We start from the raw sequence: 12,524 nt of genomic DNA on the forward strand, positions 1-12,524 counted from the left end.
TTGGAGGCTGAGAAAATGAGGGGTAAAATGAAAACCTAATCCTAAAACGTCTGAGGTGAGTGCTGGGTTGACCGGTTGAGTTTGGGTTAATTGATATTGGGTTTAATGGGGTTGAATGGGCTTTAAGTTAAAACCCAATTATTACTGGGTTTAATTGGGTTGATACTCATTTAACCCAACTAATAATTGGGTGGGTGGGTTTGGGTGGGCAAATGGGTTTGGGCTCATTTTGCCACCCCTAATGGCAAATGAAGTACTCTGCTTGCTAACATATCGCTAACATGACCATTAAAATATTATTAAAAAAATTATTTGACATTTTTAAATACCACATCAAATTGAAATTAATAAAACAAAATTAAAACAAAAAAAGGCAAAACAGAAATTTTAATTTTAATTAAAAAAAAATAAAAAAACAAACAAAACATTTACTTTTTTGTTAGTTTAACAACATAATGTCAATGTGCCAAAGTAATGATATAGGAATTTTTTTTCTAAATAACAATAAATATTAAAAATTTTAGTTAATTGTCATATTTCAAAACAATATTGAAAACTAGCATCTCGAGTGTCTAAAACTCGAGTTCCAAGATAAAAATCGAGTTTTTAAATCTCGATTTGTATGTGGATTAGTTTAAAGTGGAAAAAAATTAAGCTGAAAATCGAGTTTTAAAGACTCGATTTCCATAAATTGAATAAAAACGCCGCTATAGGTCTATAAAACCTCGCTATAGGGCTTAAAAACGCCACTATAGGACTCCATAAATCTGTACTTAAGAAAAAAAAAATTTCAGGAAAACGCCGCTATAGAGCTTTAAAACGTCACTGAAAGGCTTAAAAACGCCACTATAGGTGAAATTTTTTTCGCATAAAACTCGAGTCTTAAAGACTCGAGATCTATGGGGCCTTTTTCTCATATGGATCTCGAGTTTCTAAAACTCGAGATGCTACTTTCCTTTATTGTTTCAAACGTTGCCTAACTAACTATATACAATTCTTTTGCATTGTTGTTTTGCACATTACCTCAATGATATAGTGATTTATCCTGCCCGTCTTTTAGACGTTTTGTCCTCTGCTGCAGGTCTTTCAACAACATATCCTGTGTCAAGCTACAAGTCGTATTGGAGCATTTGTCAAACAGAGACGTGCTTTACTATTTTTTGTTATTATAACATTAGAAGTTGAGTTAGTTTGTTGTTTCTGTTAAGAAGCTATCGGATAGTAGTTACATTAGTTCAATCTTATAAGAGCTTTGTTTTCACTTTTCCATTATAAATAGCAGAGTATGCTCTCGATGAATGTATTGAAATATAGAAGATTTGTTCTATGCAAAACAGTTAACAAAGGGAGACAACACATATACAACATAAGTTGCGGAGATTATTGAAACATTTGTAACAATAACAACAAAGTCGCTCAAATGTGCCAAACATTACAACAATGGCAGAGTAAATACAACAACAACAAAGGATATTATTCTTCTTCCCCATCATTCATGTCACTCCTGGTAACTTTAATAGAAAGTAAAAGTGCGTAGTAGAGTATGTAGCGAGAAGTAGAATTGTGAAGGGAACTTGGTAGACAAAGTGGAAAAAATAGTATAGAGAGAGTGAGGAAGAATGAGGCAATGAACAAAACTAGATAGGAAAGCCAGTTGAGGCTTCTCAATACTAGATAATTACCTACCATAAATGATACGGAGACCATTAGTAGAGACAGTCCCATTATTGGCACTGAGAACTTAAAGGCAGCAATAACCAAGTTAAGATCACCAAGTTGTGCCGAGATGAGAACAACAACAGTAATGGTATACATAGCTATGGTGTTGCAAATTACGAATACATAAAACATGCGTATGCCAAGGAACGTTACCATACCTCCAGAGCTGTTGTAGCCACCTGGCATGGTGAAAGCTGCAGCAAAGGTTACAGTGGCCACAAGTGTTGCGACCAATAGTAGTGTGTCGACCCTATTCTTGTATCTCTCTGTGCCATGTGGCTCCCCAAGCTCTGAACTTTGCAATTTCTTTCTGACAATGCCTGGAGGAGCTCTTTGTGCTCCGGCGTATCTCAAGGCTTGCCTTGTCAATCGCTACATGGTAAATGAGGAAATTTGTCATGACCAATTGACCATGTTGTTATTTCTCAAACATTACACACTCTCTCTTTATGAAGGCCATTATCTTTGACTGCTCATTACTTTATCCATAAAATATTTAAATTACAATTTTTTTAATATTATAAAATTATACACAAAATATGAATTTATAGTTTTTATAATAATGATATCTGATTAACATTAAGTGCTCGTGTGTGAATATATATATATAATATGAGAGAAAAAAAAATGAACAAAATATATGTTTGGTTTAATTCCAGCAGTAAAAAGTTGTTCAGGAAAATATTTAAGTCCTTTGGAAATTTCTCTATAGAAAATTTATAAACCTGGCAAGACATTTAATTGTGATTAATACCACATCAACAACATAATAATTAAACAGAAGATTTTAGATCAAGTGAGAATGGATTTGCAATTGTGTCATGCATTTTAATGATGACATACCTCTCGAAATGAGGGAATCTTCTCGCTATTGTTCCATGAAATGTCCAGTGCTGTCTTGCCATCGTTGTTCAATGAATTTAAGCTAATTCTTTTGTCCCAGGTCAAAATGCTCACGACCTTTGGATACCTTCCCTTGGAGGCCAAATGTAAAGGGGTGTTTCCTTCTTTGTCTTTTTCATTGAAAAGCATTTCAAGGTCATTCCTTATTATCATATAAGCTACCATTTTGGCTTTTCCACTCAGAAATGCAAAATGTTTTGACCCTCTAGGTTGAGCAACTCACTCAAATCTGGATACTGGTTGAGAAAAAATTCAATTACCTGGATATGTCCTTTTCTGGATGCTGTGTGAACGGGAAAAAACCCATCCTGGTCACTTTTATATGCACAATCTGGAGATTTTCTTATTAAGTATTGAACCCCGTCAAGGTATCCTATTGATGCTGCACAGGAAAGGGGAGTCATCCCTTTATCCTTTTGCAATTTGATGAGATTTGGCAATTTTCTCAAAACAGTATCAAGAACCGCTGGTACACAAATAATAAGAATTGAGATTCAATTGAAGTAGCATTTTTAAAAGTTGACTTAGAATAAATTATATTAATAATAAAGAACCGCGTGTATTCTTAAGGGAATAGTAAATACTATATGTGGGGACAGAGAACTCGTGGCCCAGACCCATTCTACGTTAGGGCCCAGGGCCCAAGCCGAGGAGAGCCAAGCCGAGGACGACCTCTTGCTCGGCACCTCACGAAATGCCTGAAGAAATGGGCAAACTGAGTGCAGGGGTAGGGTAAGGGAAAAAGCTGCCAAAATCATAATACTAAATCCTGTATCTGACAAGTCCATGCTCTAAACCATACCCCTTAACTTTCCCAACGACCCCGAACCACTCTAGGCATTGGTTAACGGGACAGGTCTGCACCCCAGAAAAATAAAACTAACACGTAGACTCTAAGGGGGAAGAAAAAGACGAGTATAAAAGGGGGGGAAGGCTCCTTGGACCGCGTCTAAGGACTCAAGTCCTACAACCCGTATCAATGGAGGGCTTAGCTAGTCAAGCCAAGCCCGTCCATATAAGAACTCCCCTAGACGCCACGATTAAACCGTTGACCTGTGCCCAAGGTCATGCCTTTCACGCCCACTCTCTACAAATCATATTGTTGGGGCCCTTTGCATACGAGCCCAACGTCACTCTTGGGTCGTTAAATAAATCGTGTCCCTACACTATATATGATACATATTTAATTAATAAATATTATCGAATAAAATTTAATCTAAAGAATTTGTAGAAAATAACTTTCCTAAGATAAATTTGATTTGATTTTTTTTTTTTTTTAGAAAAGAATTAGAATTTGTTTAGGGTTTGATGTTTAAAAAGACAATGGATTTTAATTAATTTAAACTAATATAGTTTAATACTATTTGTGTATATAGATATGGCTTACAAAAAATTAAAGTTGCAACATTAACAGAAGTCAGTGGTTTTTAGTTTATCTTATAATATCGATAGACATAGATATAGATTTACATTTATTATTCAAGTTAAGGCAAAACTTTTTAGTTGACTCTTAAAAATTCAAAACTATGAATTTTCTAGGTACATATATGGATTGGAGACATGGTTAATATGCGCCCCCCCCCCCCCCCCCCCTCTTTCTCAAGTTAAAGGATATTTGAATTAGAGCTTCAATTTGTCTTGAAGATAATCCCTTGATCATGATGTCAGCTAATTGGTCATTATTGGTGTTAGAAATACTAAATGAATGTATTGTATTTTTCAAGTAATAAATATACATGAGTGCCTTCATATAGAAGGCAAAGTGTATAGTACATATGTGTAGTATAAATATGTGTTATACAAGTAAATAAGGTCTAAGGCCCATAGCCTATTACATGTTAACAGCCTCTCTCAAACTCAAGGTGGGTGTGAGACCAACTTGAGGTTGTCAATCAAAGTACGAAGGCATCCCTTAGGATGTAACTTGATGAAGATATTTGCAAGTTGATCTTTAGAGAAGATCGAGAGTAGCTTGAGAGCACCATGGATAAGATGATAATAGATAAAATGACAATCAATCTTAATGTGTTTAGTCTGTTCATGAAAGACGTCATTGTAAACAATATGAATGACACTCTAGTTGTCACAATAAAGAGGAGTAGCAGAAGGTGTAGACACACCTAAATCTTTAAGAAGCCATCGAAGCCAAAGGAACTCATATGTGGTATCAGTAAGGGCACGATATTCTGCTTCCATACTAGAACGGGCCACAACAGTTTGTTTCTTGCTTCACCAAGAAATCAAAGAAGAATTAAGAAGAAAGAAATAGCTAGTGGTTGACCTTCAATTAGTGGGATCTCCTGCCAAATCAACATCAGAGAAGAAAAGGCCATGAAAGAGAACGTCATTCAAGTATCAAATAATGCTTAAAACAACAGCATAGTGAGTCAATTGTGGAGCAAACAAATATCGCCTCACCTAGTGAACAACATAGAAAATTTCTGGATGAGTGACAAGGAGATAAACTAGGCTGCCAACCAATCGTTTGTAAAGAGAGGGATTAGACAATGGTTTCCCACCCCCCCCCCCCCACCTCTGAGAAGTCAGATGTGCATTAAGTTCAACTAGAGTGTCAATAGTCTTGCTATCAATAAGTCCAGCTTGAGACAAAAGTTCAGAAGCATACTTGGTTTGAGTAATATAAAGTCTATTTGTGGAATGAGTGATTTCAAGACTCAAGAAGTAGCTGAGATGTCTGAAATATTTCATCTCAAACTGCTGACTAAGAAAATTCTTAAGTTCTTGAATGCCATTAAGGTCATCACCAATTATGATCTTATCATCCACATATAGGTGAAGCAAAATAGTGTCTTTGTTGGTGCGGTGAAGAAATAAGGCAGAATCATAAGGACTGGCAATGTAACCCAAGCGAAAGATGGTGGAGCTGAACTTAGAAAACCAAACTCGTGGAGCTTGTTTAATGCCATAAAGTGCGTGTTGAATGTGACAAACTTTTTTTGATTCAATAGAGAGACCAAGAGATTGTATATAAACTTATTCACTTAAATCCCCATTAAGGAAGGAATTTTTGACATTCATCTGAAAAATGTTCCATTTACTAGTAGCAGCAACAACTAAGAGGGCACGAACAGATGAGATACAAGAAGCTGAAGCAAATGTCTGTTCATAATCAATCTCATACTCCAGTGTAAAAGCTTTTGTAACAAAACAAGTCTTATATCACTCAATGGACCCATCAGAACGAGTCTTGATCTTGTAAATCTACTTACAAAGAACCGCAAACTGTCCAGGAGGGAAAGTAACCAAATCTCAGGTATGGGTTTTAGATAATGTATCAAGTTCCTCTTTCATTGCAATTCGCTATAAAGGGTCAGTGGAGGCCTCACGATAAGTGTGAGGCTCATGTAGTGTAGCAAAAGTAGTGTAACAACGATAGTGAAGTATGTTAGGACATATGTGTTACACATGTTAGGAATATATGTCACTATTTTATGTAATTGGCTAATCTTTTGACAAAATAAACTTTCCTTGTAATTGGGTAGATCTAGGATGTGTTTAATATTTCAAGAAACAAGGTTTCAAATTCAAGTGTTAAAGTCATGCAAGTCTGTCCAAGATTCAAGTGTGAAAGGTGCTATTCATTAAAGCTCAATAGCTAGCATCTATCAAGCCTTGAAGATTTGTTCCAGCCTGTGGCTCGACAACAGCTCAACAGATAGGTATCTGTCGAGGTTTATGAAACTCAGATTTTCGAGTCTGTTTTTCATCCAATTCATGAGTATGTGTTTGAGCTTTCTTTTCTCATAACCCTAAACATATATAAGGATTATTTTAAAGGCAGTCAAAGAACACAAGTTGCACAAGTGTTGAGCAAAGTTTGTTCATGCAAATTGTGACCGGAGACAGAATTTGCCCTAGTTCATCTTTCTTGTGAAGAAGCTACTGTGTTTGTGTACCGTAGGGTTTTGTAACCAAGGAGCTTCTCGATCTTTATCGTATGATGAACTGAAGAACTTTGCAACCAACAAATTTCTCTAGTTGGTGATTGAAGTCGCGTACTAGGATCCGCGCAATTGGTTAGTCACATACTAGAGTCGTGCATTGACAAGAGAGATTGTCACTACAGAACAAGTCCAACTGGGTATTGGGGTAAGGGTTCAACTGTAGGTTGGTATAAGGTACTGGGATTCCTTTACTTGTAACCGCTTGTTGTGATAATAGTGGATTCTCGGGAGTGGTGACCTTAAAATCACCCGGTGGGATTTTTGCTGTGTAGGTTTTCCCCATTCGTAAACAAATCACCGTGTCAATTTAATTTCTGCTGTATACTTTAGTTAATTGGTGATTTGTTTATGCTGCCATGTACTTTGCATGTTAATTTGATTAATTAATAAACTTGGCTAATTAATTTATTTATTTATCATAAGGGATCAATAGGTTTTTGGCCTATCAAATGGTATCAAAACAGGCACACTCTGATTAGGGTTAATCTTTGCTATGATAAAATTGACCCCTGTTTGTCATGGATAAAGGACAGTCACTTATTATTCCTCATTTATTTGATGGCACTAACTATGCATACTGGAAAGTATGCATGAGAGCTTTCTTGCAATCATTAGATGAAAAGGTGTGGCAAGTTGTGGAGATAGGTTGGACCAAACCTACAGAAGCACCGGCCAACTAGGATGATGCTAAGATCAAGGCGACAAACTTCAACAACAGGGCATTGAATGTTCTATTTAGTGCAGTCACGAATGAGGAGTTCAAGAAGATATCCTTGACTGAAACTGCAAATGAAGCATGGACCATCCTCCAGACAACCTATGAGGGAACTAAGGCTATCAAAGATTCAAAGCTTCAAAGGCTTACTACCAGCTTTGAAGAGATCAAGATGGAGGAGGATGAGTAGTTCGATGAGTTCTATTCCAAGCTCAAGGACGTAGTGAACTCAGCTTTCAATCTTGGGGAAACCATTCCTAAACCCAAGATTGTGAGAAAAGTGCTCAGATCTCTACCCGAGAGATTCCATGCCAAAATCACTACTATTGAAGAATCAAAGGACATTGACAAAATTCATTTGACTGAGTTGGTTGGAAATCTGCAGACCTATGAGTTAGGTTTGATAAGGATTGGGAAATCAAGCAAGAGCAAGAGCATGGCACTGAAGGCCAAAATCAGTGACATGGATAAGTCTTCTGACGATAAAGATTCTAAGATGAAGTCCTACATTACTAGGTAATTCAAGAAATTCATGAAGAATGCTAATGGGAAGGGTTTCGACAAGGATCGTAAGCAATCTAGCTCCTCACAGTTCAAGAGCCAAGACAAAGGGAAGAAGGATGCTAGGGATGGTGGTCAGTACACTGTTCTTTCAGGACCAAAATGCTTTGGGTGTCAAGGTTTCGGTCACATGAAACAAGAATGCCCCACTTATCTCAAGACCATTGGGAAAAGCAAGGCACTTACTGCTACTTTGAGTGACACCGAGCCTGAGAATGATTCCGACAATGAGGATGACGAAATCCTGAATACCTTCACTACCACTATCAATCCTACTAAGGAGATTGTTGAAGATGTGGATGAAGAAGAGGAATTGGTGGAATCCAAATTTGATAAGATGGATGAACAAGATGATATCCACACAGCCTATGCAAAGCTATACAAGGTCTCAGAAAAACATGAGAAGTTGTATAGGTTGACCACCAAGAAGCTTAGTGATGTGAGCTAGAGCGAGAAGAAATATCTACAAAGTTTGATGAAGCAAATCAGACTATTAGAGCACTGAGGTTTGAGAATAACTTCTTGGCTGAGAAGACCAAAAAGCTTGAGGCAGAATTGTTCCAAGTCAAAGCTCAACCGAAAAGGACTTCAAGCGCTAAGCTAGATGAGATGCTCAGTCTTCAGAAATCTGCTTCTGATTGAACCAATTTAGGGTATGATTTCTCTTCTCCTAGTATTGCTTTTACTAGTACTACTATTTTTGTTCTTCCTGCTAATAATATTGAAACTGAGAACAATGTTGTTAAAAATGATTTAGCTAGTGAGAACATAGACAAGGGTAAATCTATTTTAGGAGCACCCTAAAAGCAGGATAAGAAAGAAGTTAAAAACCCCAGGGTTAAGAAGGATAACTCTCAAAAGCCTAAACAAAAGAAGCAGCATTTCTGTCATCACTGTGGAGCAGTTGGTCATACTTGACCAAATTGCTATAAGTGGTTAGCCACTCAACAGAGCAACGACATAATCGCATCGGGAAACCAGAATCAATTTCCATCATCTTTTGCTCCCCTTGGAGATCTTCTCAAATCCCTTATGTTCCTTTCGAACTTGAACGGTTTCAATTCTTCCCCCTCACCTCCGATTCAAGGATTCACTTAAAGGAAAGGTTCTTCCAAAGTATGGAAGGAAAAGGGCTCCAAGTGATTCTGTCACTTTTTCTCTCTCCTCTTCTTGTTTTTGTTTGCATTACTTGTGTGTTTTGCTTTATTTTTTTGAGTCGGTCTAGTTTTATGCATTGCTTTGTTTAATTTGTTTTTGTTTGTTTTCTCTTCATTTTTGTTTTTTTTTTTCTTTTTTTTTTATATAAAAATAAAAAAATTGAAAAATCATAAAAATACAAAAACAGTGTGTGTTATGTGTACATTGGTACTTGTGTATCTTGGATGGCCATTGAAACAAAGTTTTCTAAACTTTGTATCTTTTGTAGCTTAGATGAGCATCACTATGCACAACTAAGCAAGTGAGCTTTGTGGCTCGTGTATGTGATGAGTAAGATTAAGTTATATCTTGTACTTAACACTTGTATCACTTTTTTTGACAAGAAGGATTAGAAAATCCTAAGAGAAAGACATAAATAATCATCTCACCACTGTTGCCCGCCAATCATGAAATGACATATGTATACTTCGGCATAGCAAAAGTGCAATGTCAATGACATATGTATGCTTTGGCATAGCAAAAGTGCAATGTCAAAAGCTTAACATCATTGGGTAATTTTTTTCTCTCTCTTATATACACATGCATGATTTGCTTAAAAAGAAAATATGCAAAGAAAAATAAAAAGCAAAAAGATCAAAATGCTTTATATATGATTGCAAGCGTGTATTCTAGGAGATGTAGGAGTTATAGGATGTACCTCGAAGGTGATAGTCCCCATCAAATAGTTATGATTATGTATGAGTTAAAGTGATTTTCTCATATCTCAAATCGTCATAACATATAGATCCTTATGCAATCTTGTGATGTTTTTCACACACAACACGCAATATTCTTTGCTACTTTTGATACATGTGCAGGTACTATGAGATTTGGCCATCATAAGGTTTACATGTGTTAATGTATGCTCACTACACTGTCTTAACTTGTTTTTGAAATATAAAATTGGTTAGACTTGTTTAGTGTGTGTGTGTGTGTGTTTTGGGATCGTTGAGCTAAACATTTTTTTGTTGAGAGATGTTTTTGAGAGATCAAAATGTTGTTTGGATCCTTGGTTGAATTGCATGATTGATTGCATTCATATATGTGTTTTTCTCTTCTTGAAAAACTGTTTTTAAGCAATCTTAACAACTCCTCGACACCTCTCGATACATAGCTTATCAATCGAGCTCTTTTGTTACTTGTTATCGCAATCTCGACACCTCTCGATAGCTAGATGGATCGATTGAGAAACTTTCTTTCCCTTCGATAGCTCCTCGACAGCTACCTCGATCCATCGAGCTTCTTTATGAAGAATTCTGTTGTTTGACTCTCGATAGATTCTCGATAGCTGGCTCGATAGCTAGGAGATACGTTTTAAAGCTCGACAGATCCTCGATACATCTTGATCGATCGAGCTTTATGAAGTTTCTATATATATGCGCTTCACGATTTCTGATCTCACTTCTTCGCTCTCTCTATATAGTTTCTCATCTCTCTCACTCCCAAACACTCTCAACTCAACCACTTCATCTTCTCTACTCATTCCTTGATCGTTTGCTTGCATTTTCAAAGGTATGATCTCTTTTCTTATCTTTCATCATACATGTTCATGCATTCTGACTTAGATTTTGGGATTTTTTAAAATTTTGGTTTTTCAAAATTGATGAAGTTTTGGTGAAATTTTTGGGTTGGGTTATGCTTATGTGATCTTAAAACTTCATGCATTACATCTCATGTGCATTATAACTATATTTTCATGCATTTAGATGTGTGTTATATATGTTAAACTGATTGTGTGCTGATAGGATTGGATTGGATTGGGTTGAGCCCATGGTGCAATTTCTTTTGCATGTCACATGTTCATGCATTCCCATGCATACATACTCTCTATTCAATATATTTTGATATATTTGAACTGCTTGGGACTTTTCTGATTGTCTTTTTCTCCCTCTCTCTCTTCTGTTTGCGTTAGTCTGCTTCTATGGCACCCAAACGCAAATCTACTCCGTCCTGGAACCCTCTTCGTTCCAGGGCATCCACTTCTTCCGATCCTACTCCCTCACATGTCCGATTCCGTGATGAGAAGACCAAATCGGACTTCTTTGAGAACTTTTCTTGACGAGGCATTCATTCTGAACGCCAAGTCATCTTGTTGGACTTCTCCGACACTGACCTTCTCATTGTCATTCATAGTAGGGAATGGGAGTCACTGTGTGACGTCCCGGTCACATGTCCATCCGTGCTGATCCAGGAGTTTTACTCCAACATACATGGATTTGATCTTTCAGTACCTCTTTTCATTACTTGCGTTCGAGGTATGCGCATTGTTGTCACACTGGAGATTGTCTCCGACGTGCTCCGTGTCCCTAGGGTAGAGCATCTTGACTACCTGGGCTGTGATCGTCTTAAGATAGTGTCTAAAGACAAGCTTATTTCTGCTTTCTATGAGCACCCTTCTAATTGGGGTGAACGTCAGTTCACTTACTGTTCAGGCTTTGCTAAAGGCCCTTGATTTTTGAACATGGTTATGACTTTTGTTCTTCATCCCTTATCTCATGATAACTCTATTACAAAGCCCCGTGCTCGGTTTTTGCTTTCCCTTTTTTAGCAAATTAGTATAGCTTTTCCTTTTCACTTCATTCTTTCTATCATAGATGTGTATAGGGATTCGGCGACCAATGATAAGCTTATCTTCCCTTCAGCTATCATGAGGATTTTACACCATTTTTATGCTCCTTTTCCCTTGTCCAACCACTTCACTATTATGAGTGCTATAGATGCCGCTACCGTTAAACGGAGCGAGGCACAGTTTCAGTCGAGGCAGTCCGGGTCAGCAGCTCCTCCCACTTCTTCGGCTCCATCCACATCCGCTTCCTCCTCTTCTACGAGCGATGTGACTCTTGAGGACATCATGGCGCAGCTTTAGCGCATGGATGCTTGCTTCGACACTCTTAGTGATGAGTTTTGTTAGGTGAACACCTGTGTGGGTCGTATTGCACGATGCCAGGTGGTCATGGGTGGCTTCATTGCTTCTCCTCCACCTACTCTAGAGGCTTCTGAGGATGAGGATGATGATGATGATGCTATTGCTATCTATGATGAGGATGATGGAGATGCTAGCTCTTCTAGTGCTGACGAGATGTCTACTTGACACTCTTACCCTTTGTCACTCGTGACAAAAAGGGGGAGTAGTTTTGATTATGAGAGTAGTTATAGTTAGGGAGAGAGTTAGTATAGGAGATATTTGTTAGGGGGAGTGTTGATTTTGAGGGATGTAGTGAGGATATTATGTATCTTTTTCTTTTCTCTACTTTAGATACATTTATATCTTGTATATGGGTCTTGTGACCATTTTGACATACATTGTACTTATATTCTTTACATATTGATGTATGTTTTTCACTTACCTTTTCATGTGTTGTTTCTTTTCTCTCTTTATGCACATGCTTCTTATAACTTGTATGCAATTTATTATTTCTGTTTCACACAAAGATGCCTTGATGAGTTTTGTTTAAAGTGTTTCA

The sequence above is a fragment of the Quercus robur genome, chromosome 5 (assembly GCF_932294415.1).
Source record: "Quercus robur chromosome 5, dhQueRobu3.1, whole genome shotgun sequence".
Lineage (NCBI taxonomy): Eukaryota > Viridiplantae > Streptophyta > Magnoliopsida > Fagales > Fagaceae > Quercus > Quercus robur.